Here is a 24,608-nt window from a genome sequence, read left to right as displayed (position 1 = left end):
AAAAATATAAATTAGTCATGTTTCATCACTGTATATATTGTTGATGTGCAGATGTCAGCAGTGATTAAATAACAACATCAATGACCTTTATTTCTTCACCAGCTTTTACTCCATTTGTAATAGCTATCACAACTAGCCAGCCTCACAGAAACATAAATAACAGATCACAGGAGTTAACCTGGGCCATAAAGAGCAGCTTATTTGAATAGGAGTCTACTATATGACAATATTCTTTACTTTCTATAAGAAAGTTACCAGTAACCTTAGTATTCTATTTTGCTTCTATTATTTTCTGAAGTAAATCACAAAACTAGGCTAGATTCGTACAGAATTCCCATTTAGATAAAATTACATTCATCAAAGCAAATCAAGACCTAATACATATGTTAGAATAAAAAATTAGTAAATGACAATTTACCACAAATAACAACTCAATTTCTGAATGCCTTAGTTATTTGAACTGTAAATAATGGCTAGCATGCTTAAAATATGTAACAGTGTAAGATACAGTATTTGCTTGCCAATATGTTAGTGGGCACATTCTTCACCTCAGGTACAGCTGGCAGATGTTCAGTATTCTCAGGAGCATTAAAAAAAATAATAATAATAAAATATTCTTAACACAAGCTTCTTAATGCACTTAAACATATTAGGCCCTTCACATGCAAGCTGCAAAAGTTATTAATTTATTTCCGTCATATGAATGTTCAGCGATAAGTTTATTATTAGCAAGTGTCTTCACATCTTTCCAAAACTGCATCTACACATTCTGCTAATTCTGGCCTTGTGTAACAACCACAATATCAGGTTTTCAGCTGATCAGCTGACATAATTCCACTGAGATGAATGCTGCATCCCCAGCTGTCATCAGGTAAGACAGGCAAACAGAGGTATCTGCTTCACATGGTTACAGCGGCAATTGCAATTAACACAGCAGCTCAGTGTGAAAAATAGAAATATTCCATGGTGAAACATCTGGTAAATGGTAACAATTACTATCTGTTGAAGACAGTCTCATGTGGATAGCAATGCAGTCAGCAGTGCTCACTCTGCAAGACAGTTCCAAGGTAGGGCAGGGGTGAAGACCTATATCAAGGTCCTTCAAGGATGGTGAAGAACACCCAGCTTCTGCATGTGGGAGCTCTCTGCTACACCTGGAATATCTCTGTTTTATGGGGGTCTGTGACAGTAATCAGTTAATAACGAACTGGCAGCTAGCTGTGACTGCTGGGTGTCTGTTTCTGTTCTCCTAAGCTTCAGCATGCACACCAGCTTCAGCAGCTTTGCTTAGACCACAAGGCAGATATTTGATAAAATACAGTATTTTCCTGAATGCTGAAAATGCCCCCATGTCATGGTTAGGACACTGATAACCACGCTTGTCCCCTTAGGCACCTGGCTCTGAACAAGGGCTCTTTCAGCAGTAGGAAATGGAGCCAGGCTGTTCCCAAGATCATGGGCAGTCCTTGCGGCTACACATTTGTGCTGGCAGCAGAGCCCCTTTCCTGTGTACACACAAAGATGTCTTGGCCCCAGCAAGGGCTCCTTGCAGCTGTACCTGTGTGCTCTGAAGGTTAATTTGAAATAAGTGTTCTGTAAATTCATGAAAACATATGGAGGGACTGTTACTATTAATAACAGAGGGAGAAAATTTTGGCAGCATTTATGGAAGAAATTCCACTGACTTCAGCAGGTTTTTGAGTCTGGCCAAAACCTGTTCTCTTGATCAGCAGAAATATGCCTGTAAAAGAGAGGATTCATCTCAGGCCCAATTGATCAGGAGAGTTTGTAGATCCTCGTGTTAATCAGTATAAGCAACTAGTCCTTACATTGTTGAATGAACCAAAGTAAACATGACAGCAGGGATGACACCTCTTTATGGACACAGGACCCTTAGTTTGAAAAGTGCTGAGAACTTCTGCTTTAACAACATCTGTTTGTATTGCAGATTGCAACTGCATACAAAGGATGCTACAGTCCAACAGGCAAACTCTACTTCTGACCTCCTTACCACAACTAATAGTCTATTAACATATTTTTTTTCATGACTTAGAATCAAACAGGTTATTCACGTTAATTCACTAGAGAATGGATCTTTAATATCTTTATCCTACTTTAGAGACTGACACTGACTCAGCCTGCTGAATCCAGTTAGTGAGAAATAGCCCTGTCACAGATCTCATAAAACAAATGACCTCCCGCCCTCAAGTTTTCATCTTTCCCTTACCTAGATCAATTTTTCTTCTAATCATAATGAGTCATATTTTTCAAAACATGAAAGAGATACAGAAGAATATTTAAGAAAAATTAACTATGATTTATCAAAGAAATAACTGGGACATGTACCTTTATTAATTGAATCTTCTCAATATTTTAAAGACAGTTCCAGTCATAATTATCTATGCTATAACAATATTTTTATTGTAAAACAGTCTATGACTATTAAATATTTAACACAGCAATTTGATCTTGAATGATACTATTTTTTATATTTAAGAATAAAAATACTATTAAATTTCTTAAAATGTAGAACAAATATTTGAGTTTTTCCTTGTCCAAATCCCGTTGAGTTCCTAGCTAGAATATTCTACATGTTTTCAGATAAACATAGAGAGATCATATACTATTATGTATTTAACAACTTACAGTAACAAATTTTAATTAAATAAATAAATCTTGCGTAGATTTTTATTAATTTAGGAATTTTGCCGATTTTTTTCTCTTAATCTGTTTATTGTCTCCAAAAAGGGTTTAAGTATTCTTCCTTCTATTAGGTTAACCTTTAAAATTATTTAATTGGCTATACCATTGCCTATATATATATATATATATATATATATATATATATACAGAATATATATATATACAGAACTGTGAGCATTATCTATTAATACCTTCAATAAATTGTCTTTTATTATTATTATTTTAAACTAGAATTAAAAATTCACAGGCTAAGTTTTCATCTGGGACTTGAGTCTCTGAAGGCTGTTATCTTTTTATTGGAAACCATGAAAGAAAAACTCTTTTTCCAACATCCTAACTTTTCACTAGTTTATTATTTCTGTTTCTCACCAAACTTATCATGTATCACAACTACATATACAGACAGATTTTGATTTAGGGCAAAACTCAGCATGAATATCTTTCTCAGTGCAGCAGCTGGATTTCATTTTCAGGTATTTATTCCCAAAATGGAATTTTTCCATTACTATTTTTAAGTGAAGTATTATTTAGTATTAAAATATGTATCACCTGAAAGTCTTTAACCATTCTTACTTTTTTATTACTTTTGTGCTGACAATCTTTAAACTCTCACTTAAAGTAAAGCTGGGCCACATACAAAAAAAAAATACAAAAAAAAAAAAAAAAGCAGGTAAAACAAGTAGATTGCAGCAGCAAAACTGTGACCCAAAAAAATAGGCATTAAATATACATAGACTGTGGAGGTGCCTTTATGTGGACATCACATGCTTCCCTGGCTACAGACCACAGGGAGAAAAACACCTTCCTGAAATACTGATTAGTGCTCAATTTCTGAACATCAACAGGCTGCTCCCCTGCACTTGGTATTTCTGACTGGCTGCTCCCTGCTCCCCACCCAGGCTGCTAAAACACACTGGGGAAGCAAAAACACCATGTTTCACACAGATCCTTCTGCCAGCCAGGCAGCCAGGGCAGCATGATGACACTCAGACAGCAACAACACAGGAAGGGGGAGGGAGATGTCAGAGCAAGGGCAAACAAAATCTCTTTAAATCATGGATGTTTTTCCAAATGTGTATTTATACTTTTATATAGGTACCTATCGTTTATAGGAATACATATTTTCTGGGCTCCTCAGTCCAGGAGAGATATGAGCATAGTGGAAAGAGTACAATGTAGGGTCACCAAGATGATCAAAGACTGGAGCATCTCTCCTACAAGGAGGGGCTGAGAGAGCTGGGCCTGTTCAGCCTGGACAGGAGGAGGCTCAGAGAGATCTCATCAATGTCTGTAAATACCTGGAGGGAGGGTGCAAAGAAAATGGAGCCAGGCTTTGTTCAGTGGTGCCCAGTGCCAGGACAGGAGGCAAAGGGCTTAAGCTGAAACTCAGGAGGCTCCCCGTGAGCACCAGAAGCACTTCTGTGCTGTACAGAAGCCCTTGCACAGGTTGCCCAGAGAGGTTGTACAGTCTCCCTCTTTGGCAGTCTTCAAAGATCAAAGGTCCTGGGCAACCAGCTCTTGGTGTGCCTGCTTGGGCAGGAGCAGGACCAGATGGCCTCCAGAGGACCCTGCCAGCCTCAGCCACTCAGTGACTCTGTGACACATAAACGTCAACTGTGTATTTGGATCTTTACAGCACTCTGGCTACATGAAAGTGCTATAAAGTGGGAAGACTCTTTCTTTCTTTCTTTCTTTCTTTCTTTCTTTCTTTCTTTCTTTCTTTTTTCTGAAAAATGCATGTGAAAGAATTTCATTTATTGTTAATTTAATTCATGTTACTGTAATAAAGAATATGACAAGTGTGGCTGGAGCAGGTTTCACTTCCTTCCATAAGAATAAGCAAAGCTATAGGCCATCTATAAGCTATATAGCCATCTCAAGGCAGCAAGAGGCTCACTGAAAGGCAGAAGACAGTAAGTCAATAGGAAAGCTAAGCACAGGGATAGAGAGCATGACAGGAATCTCTTCTTAATAAAATGCATGAAGATCTGATATACTTAAATGAGAAATGTGATATTTCAACCTGTCACTACCATTCGGTTATTATAAACACTCAAACCAAAAGTAAACCTCAGGGCACCTAACCTGTGCAAACCTCAGGGCACCTAACCTGTGCAGACAAGCTTCACGCAGTCCCCTGGGTAAGAAGCAAGTGTCCTGTGCTCAGAATCTGTGTGGAAAATTAAACACTTTTTCTTAGTCATTGGGTTTTTATCTCAAGACTATGCTTCCTGTGTGAAATTGCATGAGTTGCAGGTTTAAAGTAATAAAGCTTAGGTCAGGTTGTATTAATATTTCAGAAGGTCACCTGGCAACATTCACTAGGCTACTCTTTATGCCTCATTTTAATTTAATTCTAGACCTTTTGGTGGATCAATTTTATAACATGGCTGAGGAGCTGGAATAGCTGATGTATAATTTCTACCAGCTAACAGCAATATCAAAGCCATTCCATTTTTTATAACTATGATATATTTAATAAATCTGCAACCAGCATAGGACCAAGGATATTTTTAAAAATTAGAGCTACATGTATTGTCTATCCATGTAGACGCTGGTTTGCTTAATGTATTACATTTAGGAGTTCCTCATGCATTTTAAAAGAACAGAATGATTTATTATTTTTTTTAATCTGAGTACAAGAATGGTTTATTAGAAGTACAAAACAACCTCGACTCTGCCCTGTGGTCACATCCATATGAAACACAGATGATCAAAACATAATTTCTCTTTAAAAATCAGTGTCAGCAGGGAAACCTTCAAGTCCTTGTTCCAGGGACTGCTAATGCATTTTTTATGAAACAATCACAGAATAAAAGGAGAGGGGAAAAAAAAAAAAAAAAAAAAAAAAAAAAAAAAAAAAAAAAAAACAGCAAGTGTAATTCTCAACATCCCCATTCCTCTTCCAAAGGGAAAAAAAAGTATCACCAAATTCCAAAGACATTCTTCTTCCTGGCCAGCTCTACACAGTGGCTCCCTCTCTCAAGGGTATATGTGGAGAATGCCCAACTCCATCCTTCTGATTTGCCCAGATGGTGAAGTTGTTGCCTTGGACAAGGAAATCTTTTTGGATCTGAGAAGAATCCATCTTGTCAACTTTGTAAGGACACTTCTACTTTCTGAGAAAAAGGCAGGAACCACCACAACATTGTGTTTCTTCTTTCCAGATACTGGTTTGCAAGCCAGGACTGGTCTAATAGTTAACTGAAGTGGTCACTAGTTTGTGTAGGTAGGAGATGGAAGGTAGGAGATGTCCTGGATCCAGGACAGAGAAGCGAAGGGTGCACTGTGGCTCTGACTGTTTTGGTCTCCCCACCTCCACACACTCCTCTGTGCTTTTCCCTCATTAATGGTTGTGACAGGTTAAACTGACAAACTACAGCTCAGCACAGCCAAGAGGTGGTCACATCACATACCCAGATGATGACTATTCTTTCCCCACACACAACCCTCAGCCTGGAGAGCAGCCTTGAGACAGGAGTTCCTCCATCTTCATCTACAGTAATGAGAACTGCAGAAGATGCCTGTGTACCATCACAGGCTCTCAGGGCTGTGAACCTCATTTCTGTTCTCTAATGCTCTGCATTCAGTACATGGAAGTGACTAAATTGGGTTTCTGAATCACAGTCTCCATGACAGTTTACCAAAGCTCAATCTCCCAGCCTGAGAGAAAACTTAAGTTTGGGGATGTATTGGCTCCTTTAAAAATGGCCAAAATTTCAGGCTTTCAATTTCTTGGAAAACTCTGGAAAATAATTGTTCTGGTTTAGAATGAAAATATTGTATTTTTTAAGCAGACATGAAGAAAATAATCACCTTCCAATCAGACTGAGATATGCATCTCCCATCCTAAGGAGTTTGCTAAACAAGATATAGATTCTACATCCAATAATTGCAGTTCTGCACTTATTTTGTAGAAGTAATATATCACTGAACTAGAGGTGGTTGCATGACAAGGGGGCTGTACTGTAGTGACTATGACTCTCAGTGTTGACAGGGAAACAATGAAAAAACAAGTGGATGTAGAGACAGCATTTAAAAGCTATATTTTTATCCTTGATTCTGTTTGACCTCCCTCTGTTTTGTTCAAAATCTTCTTCCAAGAAAGTTATGTATTAAGACTAGATCAGTATCTTGTTCACAACAGTATCTTGTTGGAGATCTCTTCATCTTCCTCTACTATTTTTTCTTTTCAGTCTGCAGCTGTTACCCAATGTTAGCTCAGCTGCTCCTAGGGTAAGCATACATTTTTCCTTCCTCCAGAGCTCACCAAAAGAGTTTACTGCTTTCTTGAAGAAACAGAAAGATACTAGATAGCCAGGTGGAAGAGCCCAGGGCACCAGGATTGCCTCAGACTTGTAAATCTGTTATTTTGATATCCCATTGAAATAACCACATGTAAGCCTTTTATTTTATATTTCCTTAGAGAATTATAGATTTGAGTACAACTCTTTACGAAATTTTTGTAGCACAGCTGTAATTTTGTGTGTGTGTGTGTATGTGTTATTCTGTACATGCTGGGTCACATCTGTTGCTTTCTGTAGTTGCCTTAAAGGAAAAACATCTGCTCTTTCCAATTAGATTACTCTAATTACTCATTACTCTGCTGAAGCATAAAGTCAACTTTGCATATTCAGAAGACCAATCCATTTTTCCTCCCATATTTCATCTCTTCTATATTAAAATTTCCATATATAAAGGGAATTTATAAGAAAGATGTTTTACTAGGACTTGCAGTAACAATACAAAGGGCGATGGTTTTAAAAATAAAGGGGGTAGATTGTAGATTTAGACTGAATGTAAGGAAGAAATTTATCTTTACAAGGTTTCTGAAACATTGGAACAGGCTGCCCAGAGAAGCTGTGGATGCCGCATCCCTGGAGGTGCTCAAGGCCAGGCTGGATGGGGCTTTGGGCAACCTGGTCTGGTGTCTCCAAAAGGACAGTGTTGGTAAGGTGTTTCCTTCAGAAATGGCTTTTTAGGGCTTTGCAGCCTCTCATCATAGCAGATGACACCTTCAGAGAAATGTTGGCACTAGCAATTCTATCATTAATGAATCTATACTTTAAAAGCATGCTGTATATTTTATGCTGCTTTTTACCTCTTGCTAAAACCTAACAGAAATGGTCTTAGCAGACTATATTTTCTGCAACATGACTGTCCTGCTCATATCAAAGAAGAGTTTGGAGTTCTGAGTAAAGGATTCTTTAGCTGATGGCAGTTCTGAAGGGCTTTTCTGATAAAGTCCTGTACCAGCTATATTAAAGAAGCAATGGATGACTCAAAAATAGATTTGATTGGTAAAAAACACTGGTAAACTTAAGCATAAATATAGTACAACAGAAGAAAAAATGTCTTTTCATTTTCCTCTTTCCTTCAGAGGCAGTAGGGAGAACTTCCATTCTCTAATGCCTAAACTGTTAAAGAATCAGGCATGATTTGGTGACTGAGTAGCACACTGGAACCATGTGAGATTAGTGCTGTAATAGGACTTTATTTATCTATGTAGTTGTGCAGCAGTAAGAGAAGGGTCAGTTTTCAAAACCCCAGATTTGCTTCCTATCTTCAAGTCAGAAAACAAGAGCTTCTAATCTTGTTCAAAAGATAACTGAGAGGTAATTCAATTAAACTATACCCAGGCTTTTATGGAGATAAAATACCAGTGTGATCTCTCTAATTAAGTACAGAAAGACAGTGAATGAAACAGTGGATGGATGATAAAGCAGGAATTCAGATGAAACAGGTGTGTAGGTGACCACTGAATCACACTGGCAAGGAAAGCAGAAAGCCTCCAGCTCTCAGTGTCTCCAAGTTAGTACAAGAAGCTCTCCTAGAGGCTACGGTTAAGTAAAAGGCAATGTGTAGGTTACTGCCTTGAGGTACCCACAGTTCGGTGGCCTGAGATATGCAGTAGTCAGGCTAAGCAATCTAAAAGTCTTCTCTTTTTTAAAAACTGCCCATGCCACCCCAAAATCTGGAGGGGATGAGAACAAGTGAAACACTGCATGCTGAAAGAATGGATGTGTTGAGTTCCCAGCTCCCTGGGCAACTGCTTTGGGAAGTATGCTGGCTGCCTTCATGTCATTTCCTGGAGGGTCATTTTTTGCTAAAACAGATTAAATAGCCTGGCATATCTAGGCCATGCCATTTTGCAGCTGGGCTAGTCAGAGACAAGGGATCAACTCATCTCAAAGTTTTCTCTCTCTCAAGTATCTCTTTCAGTATGAATCAAGCCTCCTACTTCTTACTTCACCAGCATGAAAGTTCAGGTGAAGGTCAAATGCGTAGCTTTGACTAACTTTCACATTGTTACCTTGCAATCTGTGGTCTTAAAATTAAAAGTTAACTTGAACCATAGACCATTCCACAATCAGACCTGTTTCAATTCCTTGTTACATGAATATTCCAAAGTTAGCATGTAGTCCTTTGAATATTCTCTGAATTTATTTAGCAAATTTGTTTTTAAAATCATATTTACAAACATTATTCAGAAGGATAGAAAATATTTTTGTGCCTCCAAAATGTAAATTAGTGCATTTTACTTACCCATGAAATTGTGAGAATTATCAGCTGTTACCAACAAAATCAACTTCTATTACCTTGAATCTTAAATTGCTTTCTGCAGAAGCTCATCATTTAGTGAGTGTATTTGTCCTGCTGCTGACAAGAATAAATTAATCACTTGCCAAGCACTTTTCAACACAAAGTTCTTCAAAATCATTCTTTTCTCTGAAAAGATTCCTAAAGGATTTCTGGTTAACATAACATAAACATTAAAAAATCAGATCTGAAAGTTCTTCTTGTATTCACTGTATTCATATGTATTATCTACCATATTGCGTGTATACATATCTGCAGCTGTGTTTGTATACATACAAATCTATACTAAATTCTCCATCGGGCAGTGATAATCATTTTACCTTTTGTGTTATGCTATCAGATGTTTGTATTTGAAGACATTTCTAGAAGTATAGCTACATGAAGCACAGATACTTCATATCCACCAGTATTGCTAATGAAACAGAACAACTGATTTATACTGACAAAATGATAACCAATTAGGAAAAAAACTGGCCTTATGTGATTCAGCACTTTCCCAATGATTATCTGGGTATTTTTTTCAAAGACCTAAGAAGCAAACTGCAACTGTTCAAAAATATTTCCCTCACTTTTTGTTAGCCTCTGAAAGAGTTTAAGATATCCTCATGAACTTTAGTATACTGAACTTCACAGCCTTCTTCTAGGTTGAGTGACTAATAGTATTTAATATATACTTTTTTAGCAATTGGTATGGCCAACAGGTCAGCTCATTAGATGATGTACTCCCAGACATGAGCAGAACTGATCTCATGTATAGTGTGGGGCTCTGGTCCTAAACCTTTAAACTTGATACCCAGAGTCAAGGTACTTACATTTAATGAGGCCTGATGTCAACTACGCCGAGAATCTCTCATTCTGTGTCACTTACTCATTAAGCCTGTCTTTAAAACCAGACTCTTCATGGTCCAACTGTTGCCAAATATAGTTTCAGGTCACAAACTGTCAGCCCCAGATCCTCTGTTTAAGAAGCTTGTGTCAGCTGTTTGGGAAATTGGCAAGAAAGATACAACTAAAATTGCATGTGAAATCCAAGAGCTTTGAAGGCAAAGACAAGACTTGTCCTCTTCATGGATGCTTGCAAAGTGCTGCACCTTTCATTGAATACAATGTGCAGAAGTTTCAAAGATCTGGGTAATTTTATTGATACTATGGGGGAAGTATTTTGGTTTCAGATATATATGGACAAAAGTTTCAAAACAATCCTGGAAGACTTAACAGGACGTATTCCTTTTTGAGTGAAATTTATAGAGGAAGATAACTTCTCTAGAACAGTGCCGCATTGTTTCAGGATGAAGATCATTCTGCTATGCAATGCCAGAAGCCAGACAGACCACCACCTGTGCCATGTCTGAGGGCTTGACTGGAATGCATGAAATGCTTAAATCTTACAGTGATCCTATATGCACCAGCAGAATATCAAGTTTGACAGTTTTGTGAATGTTCTTTAATACAGCCCTGTTTGGACAGATTTTATAGGGGGTAGTTTCATTGCTTCATCTCAGGACACTCGTCACAGATAGAATGGGCCGAAAGGGGAAATAATCTATTATTAAATAAATAAATAAATAAATGAAATTGAAGAGAAAAAACAGACGAATCTGCCAATTGCAGACATATCCCTCTAGTTACTAATGTCTATATTAGGGGTTAAAGGAGATGCAAGCTGAAAAGCTATGAACAGCAAATGTGCCCATTTGCACTGAGAAGTTCATGCCTCTAATATGTACCAAGTTGTCTGCTTCTTGTTTATTCCTCCTTTGTATCAACCTTTTGCACATGCACATCTGTATTAACCTCTCTATTTTCTTCTGAGTGGAAAATGAATTATGACCTTTTGTGAGCACTTCAAGCAGATTTTATACTCCAGCTGGTTTTCCATGTTGTAGTTGTAGTTTTCCTATAACCAGATGTCAGTAGTTCAGCTGATTAAGCTCCCTGGCGTCCAGTCACAGGCACAGCTGCAGCCACTTTTCTAATGGAGGCCAGATATGAAATCCTTTGCACCACTCTAAAATTGTGTCTGCACATTCCATCATTTAGCAAGATGAAGAGTGCTATCATATAAAGGCAGTAAAGTTCTTATTATTGTACCAAAGAGACTGAATTTGATGTCCTAGGCTGAGCCACTAGTACTGGTTTGGGAACAGAATTGCATTTGATATTTTTAGAAGACTTGTGCAGGCAGAACTCTAAATTTTTATCACCTAGATTAAGAACTTGGTGATAAACTAGAGATATCACCCACTTTTCTAAATAATAGCTGTCTTCTCAAAAAAAAAAAAAAAAAAAAAAAAGACAAAACAAAAAAACAAAAACAAAAAAAAAGCTGACTGGATATTTTCCTAATAGATGGTTGTTGGTTTGTCTAAAGCATAATATCCTGTGGAAATATATTGATTTCAGAGAATGCATATTAGAAACTTCCTTCCTGCCCCGACACTGGACAGTCAGATGGCCTGAGGAGCCAGCTGGCCCAGAAGCAGAACAATTTCCAGCTCAGCCAGGGATTAGTGGCTTTCAGGTCCCCAGAACCAGCTAGAAGAACTTTTAAGTCAAAACTAAATAATCCAAACTCTATTAAAGGAGATCTCGTTTTCTGTTTTATAAGATTGATTTTAATTTCACTTTTTTTTTTTTTTTAATGTAAGGGCTTTACTGCAAACTGGAAATCAAAATAGCTTAAAATCTTAGCATATTCCTTGAAATTGAGTTACAACTCAAAAGTCAGCTCTACAGACATTTCTATGCTGGAAATCATTTTACTGACTTAAATTACCCAGAATAAGGATCTTAATTTGCAGTAAATCACCTTCACTGACTAGAGCCACAAGAATGCTATATTTTTACTGTGACGTCCTTGTATGTTTCCCTAATAAAATATGAACCATAGCATTTCAAAGTAGAGATAAAATAATCTGCTTATTCCTCACAAGCCTTCTGAAATGTCATTCTATTACTGATATGATCAAGGAAAGCTTTTAAAGCTTCCTTTAGAGTCTCTGCCTGAAAGTCAAGTGCTGGGCCTATCTACCACTTCTCTACAGGTATGAGCAATCGAGACAAATTGACTTCAGGCAGAGATGTAGTTAATTGAGCAGAGGGACCTTAGAAGACCTTAGAGAAAATAGGACCTAAGGACTCAGAGAATCAAAATATCAGTTAGGAAGCTGAAGGGAAATCAAGAAGTTGGAGATATCTATAAGGCAAGAATGTTTGCTTTGTCACCCAGTGGTAAAAAACACGAGTGCCAGAGTCCTAGGCTGGTACAGATGCGTGATGCTTAGGCTGCACTCTGTGGGATGTGTGTGACTATGAACGGGAGAGATGTTCAAGTACTGACGTATTTTCATATAAGTTTTTTAAGAACTATAAATTCAATCACATCTACAGAAAGATAACTTTTATTTTCCTTTTAAAATCAAGACATTAGGTTTAGCTATGCATCTATATGGTGTTTTCTTAGCCAACTGGTGCACCTTGCTGGATTTGTACCATAGGTCAATGCCTACAGCCATTACAATGGAGTGACAAAGAAGTTTTTGACAGACATGAAATGTCTCTCCAATTGTCTGACCATGCTTTTTTTTTTTTTTTCCTGAAAATAAATTACTTTCCCTACTAGGTATGCAGGTATTGGAATAGGTTTGTGAATTCTAGTTGAACAGGATCAATTGCTTGTTTTTATTATCAGTTGATTTACATGGTTATTTTGTAGGAGACTAAAAAGCTTTAGCATTTACAGCTTTTCCAGTTACATTTCAGTGCCATATATAGCCATTCAAGCAAAGAGAAATAATTCTGTCCTTAATTGTTGTACGTGGCCTATTAGGCCAAAGGATATTTGCTTAAAGAATACTTAGCGAATCACTTATTATAGTTAAGTTTTGCAGAATTAAACCCATATTTGGAGAAACATTGGGAACTTTTAAGTTGAAAATTAATAGAATATTTCACTAAAAAAAAAATAATTCAGGAGGTAATTTCTCCCTCTGCCCTGCCATTGAGCATACTATCTTTCGTAATACCTCCAATGATAAACTTGACAATCAAACACACCAAGAGCCTGATTTTTGGCACTGTCAGTCTTTCTAACCATCAGTTGGTATAAACTGTGCTCAAAGTGATTATGATAAACTATGGATCATTTTCAAGATTGGATGCTAAACAATAACAACAAATTGCAGCCAGCTTGAGCAGTAGCTTAAAATAGCTTTTGTATTAGATTTTTATCAGCTTTTATTGTGACGTACAATCTGTTAATATGGTAATTTTGATAACACCACCTTTATACTTGCTTTAGAGTGCAGGGAAATTAATTGCTTTCCTAATCTTTATAGACCTGATAGCTTTGGGATACTTGTCCATGTTGCATACAAATACTGATTCTTTGTTGTTGAGTTAAAAACAAATAGCAATTAAAAGGAAGCTAATTTTGCAGATAGGTTGCAGTCTTTGGATAATTTCCCTTAAGTGGACTTCTTTCAGAAATGCACTTCTTAATTAAAAAAAGAAAAAGAAAAGTTTAACCCAAATTATTTTGTATAGTAATACAACCATTTTACTTACAAATGTGTAATCCTGATTTAAAGTTTAGTGTTGACTGCCTTAAATCACAGCCTTTAGACAGTAAAAGCATAGATTTACCATGTAAATTATGTAATTGATTGCTCTGGGGTTTAAAAACATTCCTTTTCCTATTTTTATATAGGGTGACTCTTACATGAAGCGGTAGTCTAAATTCTGCTATTACATGTATGTAATAATTACATGTATGTAATAGCAGAATATTACATGTATGTAATAGCAGAATTTAGACCGCCCTTTTGGAGATATTTTCAGCTAGCATCAGTTATGTCAGAAGGCTCCCAGAAAATACACATAAGAGCTCTTGCTTGCCTCTGGAAAACGGAGCTCAACTATGCCATTCTTCCTCCTTTTAAATCCTTCCCTTTGTCTGATTTTTATATAATCAGTGACCTATTCCATACCAAAAAGTCTACTCTTTCCAATTACTCTGTCATGCTCTAGTTCAGGTTTTCTTTAAAGATTAAAGGAGCAAACATATCTCAGTGCTTTCCATAATGGTCTTGACATCATCCATTGCATTTTGCACTAAAGCATCAAAATGTGGTTGAGAGAGGAAAAGAATAGCAATGAGCTTGTTGAACAGCAATACCTGAAATTTCAAATTTTCCGCCTTTTTAGGAATATTACCCTATCTACTTTACTGAGGAACACAATAAAAATTTGCTTCCTACAGTATTTTTCTTCTTTCCAAGTAATAAATGGTAGATAATGAAAAAGAAAATAACATATACGTGGAAATGGGTTAAAAAAACAAACAAACAAACATGGTGTTTAAAAAAAAAAAAAAAAGTGTGATGGTGTGAAGATCTGATTCAAAAAGTTAAATGCAGAAAGTTGTACAATAGCTTGTGGTTTTAAATACTAAATGAAATTGAAAATATCTGTTGATAATTCCCTGTCCAAAATGGAAAAGATTTTATCAATTCCAATATTTTATCTCAGATGCGCTTCGATATGCCAAAAAAATTGAATGAAGAAAAGCATTTATTCACTTCAAAATCCATGTTTCTGGAGTACTCAAATCAACAAGTCATAAATCCCTAGCCCATGTTTACGTTATTGTTATTAAACTGGACTGACAGCAACAAATCCCCATAGTCACCAGAAAAACAGAACTTACTTGTCGGTAACACAGAAAATCATTTCATCCACTACAACTACCTTATCCTTCTCACAGAGGTGGAGCGTCAGTGACTGAAATCAGCCTTCTTTAAGGGACTTTTAAGCAGTTACTCTTTCTCACTTTAAAGAACAGAAAAATTCTATCAGTGATAAGATGACATTGTTATTGCAAGAAAATATTGCCTGGCTAAATAATGCCTTGCTATCTGCAGGAGTTTAGAAAGGAGGCTCCTGGTTTCATTTATAATAATGATTTGGATACCAGAACAATCTATTTCCATCCAGGTACATCTATCAGACCAACAGTGAAATGAAATGTTTGCTTTTCTTTATTTCTTGTTTACTACTGCTGTTTTTCACTTCTATATGGAAATATGTCAACAAACAGAGAGAGAAGAGGGAATACTTTCATTACAGCGTAGCAGGCACTAAATGTGACATCGTCTTGCTGGGACCAGAAAACATGATTTTCTAAATCTTGAGTTTCTATAAACCATGAAAGATTGATATCCCTTGTAGATGGTGTGAAAATATAAAATAAAATAAAATAAAATAAAATAAAATAAAATAAAATAAAATAAAATAAAATAAAATAAAATAAAATAAAATAAAATAAAATAAAATAAAATTAAATTAAATTAAATTAAATTAAATTAAATTTTGAGGCTCTCTGGTGTTTAAAAAAAATATGCCACAAACTGGCAAGTACTCCAAGCACTGGCTGTATACCACAGTTTACGTACATGAACTGAAAGCAGGAGATATAATGGCAAAGAATAAGATTCCACAAATTCGGTGGAAGGATTAGTCATTTTGCTTTGAGACATTAAACTTATTCATTCCTTGCAGATAGAATGTAAAACACTCCAGCTGGTGTGAACATTGATTTCCTTCTCACAGAAAATACTAATTGCATGTACCTAAACACTAAAGCCTGTGAGTTTTTTCTGTAGTGAAGCTAGACACTAGTAATACAATCTTAGACATGGATTGAGACTGAACTGTCAGAAACACAAGGAGAAATATGAGCTTAAAAAAAGGAATGGGTAGACCTTTGAAGTCAAATATAGATATGTTAATTAGCTATAGATATAGTCATATACTAGTAGTCTAACAGTCCAGTGTAGATATACTAGCCCATCTGAGAGTCAATGTTAAGTGCCGGTAAGATAGATTTTTAGATCACTACAAGGACTTTGTAATATATTTAGAAACACTACGGTGACCAGATGCCACTGGAATTGATGGGAATTAATTGCTGGAAAACTCTGCAGGGACCTTTCTGTGGCTTTTGGCATCTCAATACTTCAGACACATTCAGTGATAAGTTCTCACCAATGATGAGACTTTTAAAGACAGAACAGGGACAGAACAGGTTAAATACATAACCTGTTTTTTTTTGTTTGTTTGTTTGTTTTTTTCAAACCAGTGGTGGAATACCAGAAACCCTCAGAGAAAGACATTTAGAAACATCCCTTATGCTTCACAATCAAAAATTATTGCTTTCTGATGGTTTATTCAAAGTGAAATGATCAAAAAACAGGTGGAAGAAGGGATGTATACACAGAATAAAAGAAGAGAGAGGTTAAAAAGAAGAAACAACATAAATTCCTAAGATTTCCAGCAACCACAGAAGAGAAGTCAAAGACTGGGTGCAGCTGGAGATGGAATTGCCACGTGCCTCTTGGTGCTGGTGCGAAGGACTTATGTAATCAAACAGGACAGCGTTTAGAAGCCTGCAGGCATTTACTCTATAACAATACAGTGTCTCAGGCAATCAGAGCAGCATTATATTTTTATTTAAGCCATAAAAAGCAGGTGCTGATTTCTCATGGCAAAACTGTCGCTTAATCCAATCATGGTTGGTAAAATGAGTAATATTTTATCACTGAAGCAGTAGGAAGAGCAGGTGCATATGTCCGTATTTTCTTGCTTCCATCAGCAGTGTTGCTTGTTATTTTGTTGCCATCTGGCAAGGACAGCAGGATCTACTGAAAAATATAGCTATTAGTTTTTCTTTAATAAAACATGGTTACCCAGTTACCACTGGCCCACAACCTAATGTGAAATTCATGAAGTGTGATCTTTGGACAGGGTTTTCTGACTTACTAATTTTGCATCCTGTCAGTTTTCTCCTTTGACAAATCATTTCTCCAAAGAATACTGTTGGCCTACTCCAAAATAATAATAATAATTAATTAAAAGGGGGGCGGGGGGATAGTCTTACTCTTTTGGCTTCCATCAACATAGTCTTGAGGAGTCTCAGTTTTAAATATTTCATCTTATAAAGCATGCTTGACTAAGGATGTACAATTTTTCCTTTGTGCAAGTGCAATTTTTAAATACATAAAGAGACTTATTCAAGACATCAATTATAATACTGGTGACAGAGTAAGAAGCAGCCACTATAGCACCATAGTAGACTAATGAAAATTGGTACGCTGCTGCTGGTGGTTTATTTTATGTAATAAGAGCTGCTTCATTGTCTTTAGCCTAAATTAGTACTGCTGGCTATGTCAGCTACTGGCCAAAGCTCTGGACCTGTTTTTAATTAAAATACTTTACACTGTAATTAGGAAAAATGGTTAATTCCTGTATGTCCCATTGTTGTGCACATATTCCAATAGCAAAACTACTCCCACAGACTGCTTGTAGAGGTGGGAGGGAATGGAATTTCACTTTGCATGTCAATCCAAATCGTGGATTATTTTAAGAATTCACAGCACCAACTTTGTAGAATTTCATGTTATGTATGTATAAAAAAAAAAAAAATGTACTTCTATAGAAAAAAACATATTAAAGTTAAAACTACAATATGATGTTGAGATTTTGGAAATAAATCAGGATGGCTTTCTGAATTATTTCTCCTTGGTGAATTGTCCTTCAGTCCTTCATATGATCCTCAATTTTCTTGCTGTAAAAACGTATCTGCTGACTCCTGAAAGTAATTTTTCAAGACATTATACTAAGCAGGCATCACTATTTTTCACAAATACTTATAAACAGGAAATTCACTTGATTATTATTTATTTAAATTGAATGGGCATTGCAATTTAAACCCATTAAAGAGAGACTTACGTGAGTGAGAATAAGGAAAAAAAGCAAGCCTGGAAAACAGAGGAAAACAACACACTAAATTCTCCTCTCCATTCACTGAAAACACGCTTCCCTAGTTCTTTGGTCAGTCTAATCAGTCAATAAGATTCAAATGAAGGATTGGATAGGATTAGTAAGAGATGCAAATTGGCTTCTTTCTTTTAATGTCCTCTTTAGTGGTGTTAAGTGTAAGTCTAAACTAAATTCCTAAAACACTTGCACATCCAGTGAACTCTGTATGTGAAAAATACTGGGCAAAAGACTGTGAAAAATGTCTGTTGGGCATTTTCCAATAAAGCCAATCCAAAATGAAAAGAAAATAATAACAACAACAAAAAAAATCAAAACTCTTCTCAGAAATATTTTCTACAGGTTTTTCAGGTTTTCACCAAAGATGCTCCCAGCTCACCTGGACAGCTCCAGAATACATGACAGTGAGGAAACCCTGCAGTACCAGGCCCACCACGATGGGAATCCTGGTTCTTCAGTGTAGACTTGGTGAAACACATACTCACTTGGAGCTCACTTCTCTCACACTCCTGTCTGCCACAAAATTAAATTTTATGTTTTTTTCCTTCTAAAACTAGTTAGAAAATACTATCCTGCCACAAGAAGTTTCTAAATAAAAAATACTTTCTCTGAATGGCGACAAAATATGTTAGCATGGTTTACAGCAAGGTAAAGAAGCTGTAAGAAGCAGTATCACTGTAAGAAGCAGTATCACTGTTGGTGGCAGGAAAGCCCCTCTGAGGTCCTCCCTTTCCCACTGCCATGCCTGCTGGTTCCATTAGACTGGAAGGAAGAGGAGCTCCTCACCTCGGCATGCAAAGACTCCTCCACTGGAATGTCCCTTTCAGGTAGGCACCCGTGCTCAGATAGCTGCCCAAGTAGCACATAGAATACAGAAAAGGGACATATCCCATCCATTATAAGAAAACCAACAATTTTTATAAAATTACAATATCAAGAGGTTAGATAATACGTTCATATTATAATGTGTATTTATCTGAGACCTGAGAAGTAAAATTAAACAATCTAGCAGGAAAGAGTCATTTACAGTTTCTTGAAATACAGAAAGTCTTATGAGCTCTAACAGTTCTTTTTGAAAGTAATTCTTAATACCATTTTAGAAAAAGTGCTCAAATCAGAATGGCATTCCTCTGATATACATAGATTGATTGCCCAAAACCAAATGAACACTAAATAATACATTGTGGCTTAAATAATTGATATAGGGCAGGAATTCATATGGCTTTCTAAAAAACATTTTGTTCAGCTGACTCAATAAAATACAATTTTATAAAGACTCCCTTGAAAGTTACCCTAGGAAGAAAATGAAAATGGGTTTGAGCAGCAGAGCACAACAGACTTGCACGTGGGAGTACAATAGATGATGTCCTTGGCACCAGCCCTTGTCTTACTGTATTGTTGCTTCCCCTTCTGTTTTCTACTACTCTTATTTCTAGTTTCACTGATTTCCCCTCTTTTTCTTTACTGGCTACCTGTTATCTGATGGTTTTCTTACCACTAGCAGATCTCTTACTTTCCTAAACTTAAATTATTCTGTTACAGAGAGAAATCTAGAACTTTATTTTACCCAGGAGTCACATTTTTCTTTTCTTTCTCAACATACATCTTCTTTCACAGATGGCAAAAGCCATATGAACTGAGCTCATGACTGGCAGCGTTTCTGGATATGGGATTTTTAGCTCACACTAATTCAGAAGAGATGTACAGGGCAAACTTTCATAATAAGTGATAAATGAAAATGTTTAAGATAATTATTTTATCTTGCAGTGAGTGGGAGTGTAACTACTGTTTAGAGAAACATTAGAAGCTAAGAAATGAACTTGTTGGTTGTTATTTTATCCAGACTGTCTTGATCTGCAGGGTCTGGAAATTGGTTGCCTAGAAATATACTACTTCAGTTTTCCTAAGAGCTTTCAGATAAAATATTATGTTTCTGAGCAGTATATCAACATTTCTGTGTCTGTATGAACCAAAACTTGTAGAAAGCATTTAAGTATACAACAAACTGTTCTGAATGAAAGTTTTTCCCAGTAAAAAGTGTTTCCATTTTGAAAAAAAAAAAAAAAAAAAAAAATCTGTGGCATAATTTTATATTCTAAATTTCATTTTATCCCCCACACACAAAAAAATGGATTTAAATAGAACATGGACATGAAAAAGACCACGCAGGTCACTAGATGAAGTACCCAGAGATACCAGTTGCTTTTTTAACCTTTTGTGGCATTTTGGAGTGAGAATATATTCAACAGTAAGAAAACCCACCACTTTATACCAGATGACCTCATTCCCAGAGAATATTCCTGGTACTTTTGATGTACTGGTACTGAGAAATCCCTTGGGCCGCACTGAAATTTCAGTCAGTGCCAGTGGCTGATTAGCAGTGAACTGGTTACTTAGGCTCCCACCACAGCCAAAGAACAGAGAGAGATCTGCAAAGGCTAACCCACCCCATCTTTATTAAAACACACCTCACTAAACAAATAATTGAACTGCAAAAGTGCCTTATCTCTTTCCATTGAAAACTCAATAAATGACTAAATATATGTAGATAGACAGACAGACAGACAGATAGATTAATAATTCCTGCCCTTCAGTGGTACACAGAATAACTACTCTTCATGTCCTGTACTTGCAGACTTAATTTTCAAAATCCAAGACTTCCAGAGACATCTAAATTTTACTTCTTTATTTGTGCCTGTATGCGTGTTTGTTCTATATATTAAAGAAGGCAAATGCTTAGTTACAAAACTGAATCACCTAGCTACTTTGGCATACAACTAGCTCTGGGCACAGAAATACTTCCCTAGATCTCCTCATGAAGGTTAACTCATCAAAATGCATGTGAAAATGACTAAATTTAAACTTGTAGAAGTTTAAAATAAAACACAAGCCAAAAGAATTATTCAAATATTTAAAGTGAAATGCCAGAAACTGGACCCACAAGGATTTAACTCCTTGCTAGGCACCAAAATCTTAACAGTGCTTCTGAAGCTGTTCTGCCAGACCAAGGATGTACAAGAGAGAGCAGGTTGGGGTATCTGGGTGACACTGGGACCATTGCCTGCTCCAGCGGATGATTACACACCAAAAATAAATAAATAAATAAGAATCATTGGATAACACACAAACAATAGTTTTAAAACCATAAATTTAGTAGTTCAATAATCTGTTATGAGGACCCAAGAGACATCTTTAGAGTTCATCTGCTCATATTTTTGTGTTGTCTGTTGTTGTTGTTGTTTTGTTTTGTTTTGTTTTGTTTTCCCTGGAACAGCAGCAGCTAGTTTTAATGAAAATAGAGCTTCTCCAGTATTCACTAATCTTCTGAAGCAGACATGTGAATGGGAAAAAGCCCACCATTTATTTAAAATAAACGTACTGTATTTGGATACAGCCATAACAAGTAATTTTCAATGCAGTTGAATGGATGTTATCAACATTCTCATTTGAAAATAGAAGCTTTGCACTAGTAAGCTCTGAAGTGAAGACTGAAGAGCCATCAAGAAAGCTGCAGAGACTCCCCATGCCTTGCAAATCAGAAGTCAATCCAGCAAGGTTGCAAACAAGAAATTACACATTCTATGTACCACATATGCTGCTTTGTTAAGTGTGGCAATAAATCATTGCATCCCATATGACTAGAATAATACGAAGTCTTACATATTAATATTGTCTGTTCACCTACAGTTGTTGGTAAATAAATTGAATTTGAAACAGTTCTAAATTCTAATTTAGAATTGAGCCCCTTTTCATTTCTAGACACTTAATCTTGCCTCCCCTATTTCACAGGAATGCAATGAAGTGATTCATGCCAATGAAGTTAGTAGGACATGCCCTGAGAGCACTCTGGGAGGGCAGCAAAGAAGTAAAAAAGTTCAAGGTGCAAAACCATAATTCTGATTTTCAAATCAAATTTGACAGAGTTAAGTTAATGAGGTTTTGAAGTTTTCAGGAAAAAAAAAAAAAGAAAAGTTAAACACCAATCTAACACCCATTAAAAATGCTTAGACAATCATGTATATATTAGTTTCTCAGATGAATTGCAAGAAACTTACATTTGCTAATTTTCACCATTTATGAGAACTTGTCACCACAGAAGGTTAAAAAAAACTTAAATTTCTTAAAGGTTCCTTATCAATCTATTTTTTTTCAGACTATAAAAAGTGCTATATCAAACAGAACATTTGGTGGCATGAATGTTTGATTAGAAGACTTTGGATGTTACCCTTGGAGATGGAGACTCTCAACAACAGTCATAAAATATGCATTGAGTGACTTAGAAGACTTGAAGGACATAAAATACATTTTTAGTACTTGGGATGAAATGAAAAAATGGCCTTACATTGTACCCAGCCACCAGTAAAGAGGTAGTGTGAGTGAAGACCAAGCGAAAAGGAAGAAAGAATTGGAGAAAATTTTAAGGAGTGGGATGAGAAAGGGATGCAGATGAGGTATGGTAGAGACTTCCACAGGGAAGATTTTCTTAAACCCTGATCTTTATCCTTATAAAAGATCTAGTCCATTTCTTCTCCTTAATCAGCGTTACTACCCTGGTTGCAAAAACCATTGTAGCTAGGTACTATTTACCTAGAGCAGTCTTTGCTAGTCAGAATCTATTGTGTTACACTGCCCTAAGAAAGCATGCATGGGAATGCAGTGTGCATTTTCCCTGCACTCAAGTCGGAGTGCTCCCATGAGCAGCATTCTTTTAGCTGGGAAATCACTTGTGTAAATGGATAGTGCTTTGCCTATGCCAAAAGTAAATGGAGACAACTTTAAATTTTCAGAAACTCCATTCTGTATTGCTCATAAATTATCATATTTACTCCTGTGACTCAAAGTGAACTGTTCAGGAATGCTACTGATGAAATGTTTAAATGGTGCAGCCAGGGAGATAGCCTTATTGCAGGGCTTATGAGAAGTCCCAGCTTAAAGGACAAAAATTATTAAATTTTTGCAAAAAGCAAAATTATTAAATCCAGCTGTCTGTGGCAGTCATTGATCTCCTTCCTAGATTAAAAAATTCCAAACTGCCCCTGTAGCATGTGCTTTCTGAACTAAGCTGATGTTTTTTTCTATGGTCTCTTATTTATTATTTGGTTTTGGTTCATTTATTTGTTCATTTCTTTTCATTACTCCTGTATGCACTTAAAATACAAAAAGTACACTTAAAATAAACAATGAGGAGAGTGATGTCACTTGCTTGCCTGTAAATGCACACCTATTAGTCTTGCAAATATTAAGAATCATGTCTGAGAATACAAATACTGCTTGCCCTTTTCAAACCCAAAGCTCATGCGTAAGCTCTCAGAATTTTCATGTGATGGATGGGATTCTTCTGTCTGTGCCTGTCTGAGAGTTAGAAATAGTCTGAGTTAATTGTTTATGTTTTTTCAATAATCAAAGAAATGAGAGAAAACCTTAGGTTAGGATAAACAGCTCTCTGCAGTCCGAGCCTCTCAAATAATTACTCAGAAGACCTAGGAAATGAAAAGTGATAATTGATTAATTCCAATTGGCATTTGTAAAATACACATATATACACATAAAACTATACATATATGAAAAATGAGTCCTACAGAATTTTGTCATGGTTTAAACACCTGAGTTCAGAAAAAAAAAAAAAAAAAAAAAAACTCAAAGTCTAATTGTCAGTAAATAGTGAATCTATAAACAATACACAGTTTAGAATTGTGTGTGTGGTTGATGTTCATTCAGGATCATCATATACAGATTGAACTAATAAACTCTGAAATAAATGACAGTCCTATGTTACTGATGGGAACGCTCAGTCTCTTGGAGCATTACCTGTCTACTAGAGCAGAGCTGAACTATTAAATAATACTCCTTAAAACATTTGTCTTGGTTTAGAAAAAAGAAAGTTTCAATGTGATACATGAATAAGCCTAAATCATCTTTTTATTTATTTTAATGAAATCAGATTATTTTCTATTTTTATGCTCTACATTTGATCTAAAACAGAACTAACTATTCACATTGAAAATAGAGGAACATCACTTTTATACTGCAGACTCTCATCTTAAACCCATTCTGGAACCTAAGTGCACAGGATCAAACTCTGAAAAGAGATGATCAGCTCACAAATGCAGTTATATGCTCTTCAAGCATATTTGGTAGTGGAATTACTCAGCCTGATGTCACAGAACACCCTTGGAAAAATATGTGATGAGAAAAGCCACTAAGTAGCTGATGAGTATCAGTTATTTTTAGGCAGTATCTGACAGTTATCACGACTTTTAGACAGCGTTCATGTTCCTTAGTGCAGAGTTACAGCAGTGGAAGAGGCACCAACTTAGCCATAGTAACATTAATTTACTCAAATGTATTAATAAATGCAGTTTAGAACTGGGATTTTGATGCAAACCGATATTCTGTGGCATATCAACTTCTTTTGGATCGAGTGGTGGGAGACTGGTGAATGAGTTTAGTGTATTATCAAATCTCAGTTC

This window comes from Netta rufina (assembly GCF_964035555.1).
Source record: "Netta rufina genome assembly, chromosome: 2".
Lineage (NCBI taxonomy): Eukaryota > Metazoa > Chordata > Aves > Anseriformes > Anatidae > Netta > Netta rufina.
The sequence above is the reverse complement of the archived record's forward strand: the minus strand, read 5'-3'. Positions refer to the sequence as shown.